We start from the raw sequence: 10,894 nt of genomic DNA, 5'->3' as shown, positions 1-10,894 counted from the left end.
AGTTTAGGTGGCAGCTGCAGAGAAGTACCTGGGTGTATGCAATTTTAGGATTAGGGTTAGGGTAAATGGGGTGGTGATTTACATTTTGATGAAATAGTGGTATATAGGTGTAGGGTTAGGTGGTGCATGTTTTTCCTTTTAGAAACAGGAATAATGAAGAGAATTTAATGTAGGTCAGCCGTGACTGGCCTCACACTTTAGTACAGAAGGTGGCGGTGTATGAACCTTTAAGTCAGATGCGATCCACCAACCCAATCCCGAAGAAGAAGAAGAAGAAGAAGAAGAAGAAGAAGCAGGGTTCGAAAATGGTTGATGAAAGATGGATGAAGAGTTTGAATCAAGCAGAGCGTTGAGCAAAGTTGGTGAAGATGAATGTTCTGAAAGGACAACAGTAGTTTCGAAAACTGGGGGAAAAAAGGAAATTTTCTAAAATTGGAGTGGATGATACTTGTATGAATTATAATGAATCACTTCTTGTTGGGATGTGTTTATTGAGTAGGGGTGCATATGTGGAAGAGCCGTTTTAGGTGTTGAAAATGGTGAAGTACTCATTGGGAAAAGTGGAGTCTGTCAGAGTGACCAGGAGTGGTCTTATTTTGATTAATTGTATTTCTGAAGAACAGAGGAAGATTGCAGTGAGCCTCAAAAGAATCCGGACAACAGAAGGTTTGTGGTTTTAACTTTGCAGTAGAGCACCGGTCAAAGGAGTCATCTCAGGGCTGACGACGGATGTTCAGGTTAAATCCCTGAAGAGAATTCCTGGTGTGGTTGGTGCCCGGCGTCTGACTCACTGGTTAAATGGAGAAAGAGAAGAAATGCTGTATGTCCTGTTTTTTTTTTATAAAGAGCAAGTACCTACGCATGTGAAGCTTGGTTATGTAAGATACACTGTAAGAGCTTTTGTCCCCAAACCATTGCAGTTGTAGAATTGTAAAGGATTTGGCCATGTTTCAAGTGTGTGCAGACAGACAGAGTATATTGAAGAATGGTGTGTAGAAGGACGACGGTATTGCAATTGTGGTGAGGATCATGATCCCAATTACCTGAAGTGCCCTGTAAGGGTGACGGAGATTGAGGTGGCAAAAGTTAGAGCGGTCAATCGAATCTCCTATGTGGAGGCGATTAAAAGAATTGAGAAAACAATTGATGCTAGTAAAGACATGGTGGTGGACACACCACAGCCTGCAGTAAATGTTTGATATCCTGGGTGTTAAAAAGGTGGCCCGTCCTCCCAGGTTCCCCTTGAGCCTGTGTAGGGATCAGATTTGTGTTTTATTTTTTTATTGTTTTTGAAAAGTTGTTTGATTTAGTTTATTTATTTATATTTTGGTAGTTTGGTATTTTTTTGTTTTATTTTCTTCCATATTTTGGAATCATGTTTCCATCCCGCACAGTAGGTGGCGGAATGCATATGAAATTGGGTGATCGCCAATATAGCATAGAATAAGAAGAAGAAGAAGAAGAAGAAGAAGAAGAAGAAGAAGAACCACCTGTTGCAACCTCGAGAGGCCACAATGTGGAAAGGTGGCGGAGGCGGACGCTGAAGTGGATTGTGAATCTAATGGTGGTAGAATGAAGGAGAATTGGAGTATTGTCCAAAAGAATGGAAAACAGAGAAAAGTATTGTACAGTGCTGAGAATGTCTCTTCATATCTTGTAGGAGTGTGGTTTGTTAACGAGCAGCAGCTGATCGAAATACCAATCTTGAAGAATCCATTTGAGCTATCCACACTGGTGGAGTGTGTTATGGGTAGAGTGAAGGCTGTGAGGATCACAAGAGGCGGGCTTGTTTTGATTTTTTGTACTTCTGCGTATCAGAAGGAACGTGTGCTGCGTCTCAACCGGTTTGATAAGTTTGACGTGTTGTGTGTGTCTCTTTGGAACAGGGCACCCCTCAAGATGATAATATCTGACATTACGTTGAAAGTCGATGTTGAAGAGATATATAAACTACACAGTCAGAGCATTTATCCCAAGACCAATGCAGTGGGATCACTGTAAAGCTTTTGGTCATTATTTCAAGTGTTTGCAGACGGGAGAAACCGAGATATCCAAGTTGTGGAAAACATCACATCATGTGTTATAAAAGTGATGAAAATGTGACATGTTGCGATTGTGGTGGGAACCATGAAGCCACGTCATTTCAATGCCCGACAAGGGTGAAAGAAAATTAGGTGGGCAAAGTTAGGCTTGTCCAGAGCATTTCATATGCAGCAGTTGTTTAAGGTGTTGATGGTTTGAATGGTGCTCCTGAAAAGTCCATGCTGGTGGATAGGCTTCACTACATGCTGCAGGGGTTTGCCTTTCACTAGCAGGACCTTGAAATTTTTAAGAAGGTGGCCTTTATAGCTATGGTGATCGATGGCATTGCCAAGGTGGAGAGAAGGTGCAGGAAAAAATACATTATTGTGGATGCGGCGGAGCATTTCCTGGGAGTGAAAGATTTGTCGGCGGAGGAACAGGGAATATTGTCACAAGCCGTACTCTCAGGCCCTAGAGCCCCCCCCTAACCCTAACCCTAACCCCTAACCCTACAATGTAGAAAATAGTAAAAATAAAGATAAACCCCTGAATGAGTAGATGTTCCAAAACTCTGGACCGGTAATGAGGGAGTGAAGCAGTGACAGGACTATGATACAGCTCACTTCACTACCAGAGATTAGTGAATGACACATTTCCTGAACAAATTCAGTGATATCTGCTAACCAGACCTCTCATTAAGCGATTAATTAATCATTAATCTAGATTTTTTTCTTCTATTTTCGACATTGTAGAATAATAGTGAAGATGTCAAAACTATGAAATAACAAATATGGAATCATGTAGTAACCAAAAAAGAGTGAAATCAATCAAAATATTTCTTCTGGTGGCGGCAATATAACTTTTGGGGTTGTACTCCGCTATAAAACCCACAGAAGAAGAAGAAGAACAACAACAACAACAACATTGGCTACTAGGATGGTGATTAGAAGAGAGTGCTTGTTTGAAATGGAAAAGCGTTGGGGTATCTTTTGATAAAGAATAACATCAAGACGAAGCAGCTGTTTTACAAGTGGGGTGCACTGTTGAGCACTACATTCCGAGGGGTTTGTGCTGATGGTACGGAGATTGTGACAATCGGTTAAATGGCATCCATTTGTCACGTTCTGACCATAGTTCCTTTGATTTGTCTTTGTTTTAGTATGGTCAGGGCGTGAGTTGGGTGGGTGGTCTATGTTCCAATTTCTATGTTGTGTTTGTGTTTGGCCTGGTATGTTTCTCAATCAGAGGCAGGTGTCGTTAGTTGTCTCTGCTTGAGAATCATATTTAGGTAGCCTTTTCCCACTTGTGTTTCGTGGGTGTTTATTTTCTGTTCTGTGTTTGTATTTCACCGTTCTGGACTGTTTTCGTTTCGTTCTCGTGTTTTTTTGTTTTCGTTCGAGTATTCCTTTTCATTAAAAGATAATGTGAACACCTACCACGCTGCACCTTGGTCCTCCTCTCTATCTCCCAATGATGAGCGTTACAGAAACACCCACCACCAAAGGACCAAGCAGTGTGGTAACGGGCAGCAGCAGCAGCAGCAGCAGCGGCCGAAATCTCAGGACTCCTGGACATGGGAGAAGATTTTGAACGGAGAAGGACCCTGGGCTCAGGCTGGAGAATATCTCCAACCCAAAGCAGAGCTGGAGGCAGCGAGAGCTGAGCGGCGGTGGTATGAGGAGGCAGCACGGCAGCGCGGTTGTAAGCTCGTGAGGCAGCCCCAAAAATGTCTTGGGGGCGGCACATGGGGAGTGTGGCGAAGTCAGGTAGGAGACCTGCACCAACTCCCCGTACTTACCGTGGAGAGAGAGGGACCGGGCAGGCAACGTGTTATGCCGTGAGGCGCACGGTGTCCCCGGTGTGCAGGCATAGCCCGGTGCGGTACATAGCAGCGCCTCGTATCGGCCGGGCTAGGTCGGGCATCGAGCCAGGTGCCATGAAGCCGGCTCAGCGCATCTGGTCTCCAGTGCGTCTCCTCGAGCCGGGGTACATGGCACCAGCCCTACGCATGTCCCCGGTTCGCCAGCACAACCCAGTGCGGGCTATTCCGCCTCGCCGCACTGGCCTGGCTACGGGGAGCATCCAGCCAGGTAGGGTTGTGCAGGCTCGGTACTCAAGACCTCCAGTGCGCCTTCACGGTCCGGTCTATCCGGTGGCGCCTCCACGCACCAGCCCTCCCTACAAGTGCTCCCGCCTGTCCAGCGCTGCCAGAGTCTTCCTCCTGCCCAGCGCTGCCAGAGTCTCCCGTCTGTCCTGAGCTGCCAGAGTCTCCCGTCTGTCCTGAGCTGACAGATTCGCCCGTCTGTCCTGAGCTGACAGAGTCACCCGTCTGTCCTGAGCTGACAGAGTCGCCCGTCTGTCCTGAGCTGCCAGAGTCGCCCGTCTGTCCTGAGCTGCCAGAGTCGCCCGTCTGTCCTGAGCTGCCAGAGTCGCTTGTCTGTCCAGAGCTGCCAGAGTTGCCCGTCAGTCAGGAGCTACCAGAGCCACTCGTCAGTCAGGAGCTGCCAGAGCCGCTCGTCAGCCAGGAGCTGCCAGAGCCGTCCGTCAGCCAAGAGCTGCCAGAGCCGTCCATCAGCCAGGAGCTGCCAGAGACGTCCATCAGCCAGGAGCTGCCGGAGTCTCCCGCCTGTCCGGTGCTGCCGGAATCTCCTGTCCATTCGGGATCCATTGCTAGGGTCCCCAGTCCGAGGACGGCGGCGAGGGTCGCCGCTCGAAAGAGGCCACGGAGGCAGTTGAGGAGGCGGACAAAGACTATGGTGGAGTGGGGTCCACGTCCCGCGCCAGAGACGCCACCGTGGACAGACACCCACCCAGACCGTCCCCTATGGGTTCAGGTTTTGCACCCTTGTAAAGGGACCGTTCAAAAGTTTTAGAAGACTTACTCATTCAAGGGTTTTTCTTTTATTTTGACTATTTTCTACATTATAGAATAATAGTGAAGACATCAAACCTATGAAATAACACATATGGAATCATGTAGTAACCAAAACAGTGTTAAACAAATTCAAATATTTTATCAAAATATTTTACCAAATATCAAATCAAAATCAAAACAAATGTATTTATATAGCCCTTCTTACATCAGCTGATATATCAAAGTGCTGTACAGAAACCCAGCCTAAAACCCCAAACAGCAAGCAAAGCAGGTGTAGAAGCACGGTGGCTATGCCAAAACCTAGGAAGAAACCTAGAGAGGAACTAGGCTATGAGGGGTGGCCAGTCCTCTTCTGTCTGTGCCGGGTGAAGATTATAACAGAACATGACCAAGATGTTTAAATGTTCATAAATGACCAGCATGGTCAAATAATAGTAATCACAGTGAACAGGTCAGGGTTCCATAACCGCAGGCAGAACAGTTGAAACTGGAGCAGCAGCACGGCCAAGTGGACTGGGGACAGCAAGGAGTCATCATGCCAGGTATTCCTGAGGCATGGTCCTAGAGCTCAGGTCCTCCGAGAGAGAGAAAGAAAGAGAGAGAATTAGAGAGAGCATACTTAAATTTACACAGGACACCGGATAAGACAGGAGAAATACTCCAGATAAAACATACTGACCCTAGCCCCTGACACATAAACTACTGCAGCATAAATACTGGAGGCTGAGACAGGAGGGGTCAGGAGACACTGTGGGCCATCCGATGATACCCCCAGACAGGGCCAAACAGGCAGGATATAACCCCACTCACTTTGCCATGGCACAGCCCCCACACCACTAGAGGGATATCTTTAACCATCAACTTACCATCCTGAGACAAGGCCGAGTATAGCCCACACAGATCTCCGCCACAGCACACCCAAGGGGGGGGGGGCGCCAACCCAGACAGGGAGACCACGTCAGTGACTCAACCCACTCAAGTGACGCACCCCTCCTAGGGACGGCATGGAAGAGCACCAGTAAGCTAGACACTCAGCCCCTGTAATAAGGTTAGAGGCAGAGAATCCCAGTGGAGAGAAAGGAACCGGCCAAGCAGACAGCAAGGGTGGTTCATTGCTCCAGTGCCTTTCCATTCACCTTCACACTCCTGAGCCAGACTACACTCAATCATAGGACCTACTGAAGAGATGAGTCTTCAATAAAGACTTAAAACCTGTTACGGCTAGACGTTCCGCTAGCGGAACCCCTCGACAACATCCGATGAAATGGCAGAGCGCCAAATTCAAATTAAATTACTATAAATATTAAACTTTCATGAAATCACACATGCAATACACCAAATTAAAGCTACACTTGTTGTTAATCCAGCCAACGTGTTAGATTTTTAAAAGGCTTTACGGCAAAAGCAAACTATAGGATTATCTGAGGATAGCACCCCACCAAACAAACGCATGACATTAATATTTCAACCAGCCAGGCATGACACAAAATTCATAAATAACGATATAATTCATGCCTTACCTTTGAAGATCTTCTTTTGTTGGCACTCCAAAATGTCCCATAAACATCACAAACGGTCCATTTGTTCGATAAATTCCATCTTTATATCTCCAAAATATCAATTTATTTGGCACGTTTGATGCAGAAAAACACTGGTTCCAACTCGCGCAACATGACTCCAAAATATCTAATAAGTTACCTGTAAACTTGTTCCAAACATTTCAAACAACTTTCCTAATACAACTTTAGGTATTTTTTTACGTAAATAATCGATCAAATTTAAGACGGGATAAACTGTGTTCAATACCGGACGAAAACAAAGTGGAGCGAGCTTTCAGGTTGCATGCCCCAACCACAACAGTACACTTGGCTATCCACCCAGATAGGAAATGGCTACTTCTTCATTTCTCAAAGGAAAAACATCAACCAATTTCTAAAGACTGTTGACATCTAGTGGAAGCGATGGGAACTGCTAGATCCACATAGAAAACCCATTGAAAACACTGTTACCTCAACAACAACAAAAATCCTGGATGGGTATTTATCAGGCTATCGCCTCCTATATCAGTTCTGTTATACTCACAGACATTATTTATTTATTAAATCTACCAATTATATGCATATCCTAGCATATGGGCCTGAGTAGCAGGCAGTTTACTTTGGGCACGCTTTTCATCCGCACGTGAAAATACTGCCCACCTGCCCAAAGAGGTTATTAAAGGTTGAGACCGAGTCTGCTTCTCTCACATGGGTAGGCAGACCATTCCATAAAAATGGAGCTCTATAGGAGAAAGCCCTGCATCCAGCTGTTTGCTTAGAAGTTATTGGGACAATTAGGAGATCTGCTTCTTGTGACCATAGCGTACGTGTAGGTATGTACGGCAGGACCAAATCGGAAAGATAGCTAGGAGCAAGCCCATGTAATGCTTTGTAGGTTAGCAGTAAAACCTTGAAATCAGCCCTTGCCTTAACAGGAAGCCAGTGTAGGGAGCCTAGCACTGGAGTAATATGATCACATTTTTTGGTTCTAGTCAGGATTCTAGCAGCCGTATTTAGCACTAACTGAAGTTTATTCATTGCTTTATCCGGGTAGCCGGAAAGTAGAGCATTGCAGTAGTCTAACCTAGAAGTAACAAAAGCATGGATTACTTTTTCTGCATAATTTCTGGACAGAAAATTTCTGATTTTTGCAATGTTACGTAAATGGAAATAAGCTGTCCTTGAAACAGTCTTGATATGTTTGTCAAAAGAGAGATCAGGGTCCAGAGTAACGCCGAGGTCCTTCACAGTTTTATTTGAGATGGCTGTACAACCATCAAGATTAATTGTCAGATTCAACAGAAGATGTCTTTGTTTCTTGGGACCTAGAACAAGCATCTTTGTTTTGTCCGAGTTTAAAAGTAGAACGTTTGCAGCCATCCACTTCCTTATGTCTGAAACACAGGCTTCTAGTGAGGGCAATTTTGGGGCTTCACCATGTTTCATTGAAATGTACAGCTGTGTGTCATCCGCATAGCAGTGAAAGTTAACATTATGTTTTCAAATGACATCCCCAAGAGGTCAAATCTATAGTGAAAACAATAGTGGTCCTAAAACGGAACCTTGAGGAACACCGAAGTTTACAGTTGATTTGTCAGAGGCCAAACCTTTCAGAGACATACTGATATCTTTCAGACAGATAAGATCTAAACCAGGCCAGAACTTGTCCGTGTAGATCTAAGCAGGGTTGGTCCTGGTCAGTGCCTGGATGGGAGACCAGATCCTGCTGGAAGAGGTGTTGGAGGGCCAGTAGGAGGCACTCTCTCCTCTGGTCTAAAAAAATGAAAATATCCCAATGCCCCAGGGTGCTGTGTAGGGTGCTGTCTTTCAGATGGGATGTTAAACGGGTGTCCTGACTCTTTGAGGTCATTGAAGATCCCATGGCACTTATTGTAAGAGTAGGGGTGTTAACCCCAGTGTCTTGGCTAAATTCCCAACCTGGCCCTCAAACCATCACGGTCACCTAATAATCCCCAATTTATAATTGGCTCATTCATCCCCCTCCTCTCCCCTGTAACTATTCCCCAGGTCATTGCTGCCAATGAGAACGTGTTCTCAGTCAACTTACCTGGTAAAATAAAAATTATCTTTTCCTCAAAGAAGTTCATGAATTTATTACTGCTGAAGTGAAAGCCATCCTCTCTTGGGGAATGTTGCTTTTTTTTTTTTTAGCTTTGCGACATTATCAAAAATAAATGTAGGATTGTCCTCAATTAAGTTGGAAAAATAGGATGATCGAGCAGCAGTGAGCGCTCTTCGATACTGCACGGTACTGTCTGTCCAAGCTAGTCGGAAGACTTCCAGTTTGGTGTGGGCCATTTAAGTTCCAATTTTCTGGAAGCTTGCATCAGAGCTCGGGTATTTTCTGTATACCAGGGAGCTGGTTTCTTATGACATATGTTTTTAGTTTTTAGGGGTGCAACTGCATCTAGGGTATAGCGCAAGGTTAAATTGAGTTCCTCAGTTGGGTGGTTAACTGATTTTTGTCCTCTGACGTCCTTGGGTAGGCAGAGGGAGTCTGGAAGGGCATCAATTAATCTTTGGGTTGTCTGAGAATTTATAGCACTACTTTTGATGCTCCTTGGTTGGGGTCTGAGCAGATTATTTGTTGCGATTGCAAACGTAATAAAATGGTGGTCCGATAGTCCAGTAGAATAAGGAAAAACATTAAGATCCACAACATTTATTCCATGGGACAAAACTAGGTCCAGAGTATGACTGTGGCAGTGAGTAGGTCCGGAGACATGTTTGACAAAATCCACTGAGTCGATGATGGCTCCGAAAGCCTTTTGTAGTGGGTCTGTGGACTTTTCCATGTGAATATTAAAGTCACCAAAAATGTTCATATTATCTGATATAACTACAAGGTCCGATAGGAATTCAGGGAACTCAGCGAGGAATGCTGTATATGGCCCAGGAGGCCTGTAAACAGTAGCTATAAAAAGTGATTGAGTAGGCTGCATAGATTTCATGACTAGAAGATAAAAAGACGAAAAAATTTAAATTTGCTAGCGTAAATGTTAGCAACACCTCCGTCTTTGCGGGATGCGTGGGGAATATGGTCACTAGTGTAACCAGGAGATGAGGCCTCATTTAACACAGTAAATTCATCAGGGTTAAGTCTTGTTTCAGTCAGGCCAATCACATCAAGATTATGATCAGTGATTAGTTCATTGACTATAACTGCCTTTGAAGTGAGGGATCTAACACCTAAGTAGCCCTAAATAGCCACCCTTTGCCTTGATGACAGCTTTGCAGCCTCTTGGCATTCTCTCAACCAGCTTCATGAGGTAGTCACCTGGAATGCATTTCAATTAACAGGTGTGCCTTGTTCAAAGTTTATTTGTGGAATTTCTTTCCTTCTTAATGCGTTTGAGCCAATCAGTTGTGTGCGACAAGGTAGGGGTGGTATACAGAAGATAGCCCTATTTGGTAAAAGACCAAGTCCATGTTAGGGCAAGAACAGCTCAAATAAGCAAAGTGAAATGACAGTCCATCCTTGCTTTAAGACATGAAGGTCAGTCAATACGGAAAATGTAAAGAACTTTGAAAGTTTCTTCAAGTGCAGTCACAAAAACCATCAAGCGCTATGATGAAACTGGCTCTCATGAGGACCGCCACAGGAATGGAAGACAACTAGTTACTAGAGGTCGACCGATTATGATTTTTCAATGCCGATACCTATACCGATTATTGGAGGACCAAAAAAAGCCAATATCGATTAATAGGCCGATTTTTATATATATATATTTGTAAAAATTACAATTACAACAATACTGAATTAACAATGAACACTTTTATTTATTATTTTTTAACCCCCTTTTTCTCCCCAATTTTGTGGTATCCAATTGTTTTAGTAGCTACTATCCTGTCTCATCGCTACAACTCCCGTATGGGCGAGACGAAGGTCGAAAGTCATGCGTCCTCCGATACACAACCCAACCAAGCCGCACTGCTTCTTAACACAGTGCGCATCCAACCTGGAAGCCAGCCGCACCAATGTGTCGGAGGAAACACCGTGCACCTGGCAACCTTGGTTAGCGCGCACTGCCCCCGGCCAGCCACAGGAGTCGCTGGTGCGGTTGGGTTTTGTTTCGGATGACGCATGGCTTTCGACCTTCATCTCTCCCGAGCCCATACGGGAGTTGTAGCGATGAGACAAGATAGTTACTACTAACAAAGAAAAACAAAACAAAAAAAGAGTTACCAGCCTCAGAAATAGCAGCCCAAATAAATGCTTCACAGAGTTGCTTCACGTTGTTATAGGTGTCAAGCTTATGGGCATGCTTATGGGCATGTGTGTAGGAGGGAGGTTCCTAGGTGTGAGAAGTGTGTAGAAGGCCATGAGATAAAGGAATGTGTAGCATTGAGGAAAGTAGTGTTAATTATACGGGTGCCGATGGGGCTGGGGAACAGAAATGTACGAGAGAGGCAGGTTGAGGTTTCCAGGGTTAGAGTA

This window comes from Oncorhynchus keta, chromosome 11 (assembly GCF_023373465.1).
Source record: "Oncorhynchus keta strain PuntledgeMale-10-30-2019 chromosome 11, Oket_V2, whole genome shotgun sequence".
NCBI classification, from domain to species: Eukaryota; Metazoa; Chordata; class Actinopteri; order Salmoniformes; family Salmonidae; genus Oncorhynchus; species Oncorhynchus keta.
This window is presented reverse-complemented; position numbering follows the sequence as displayed.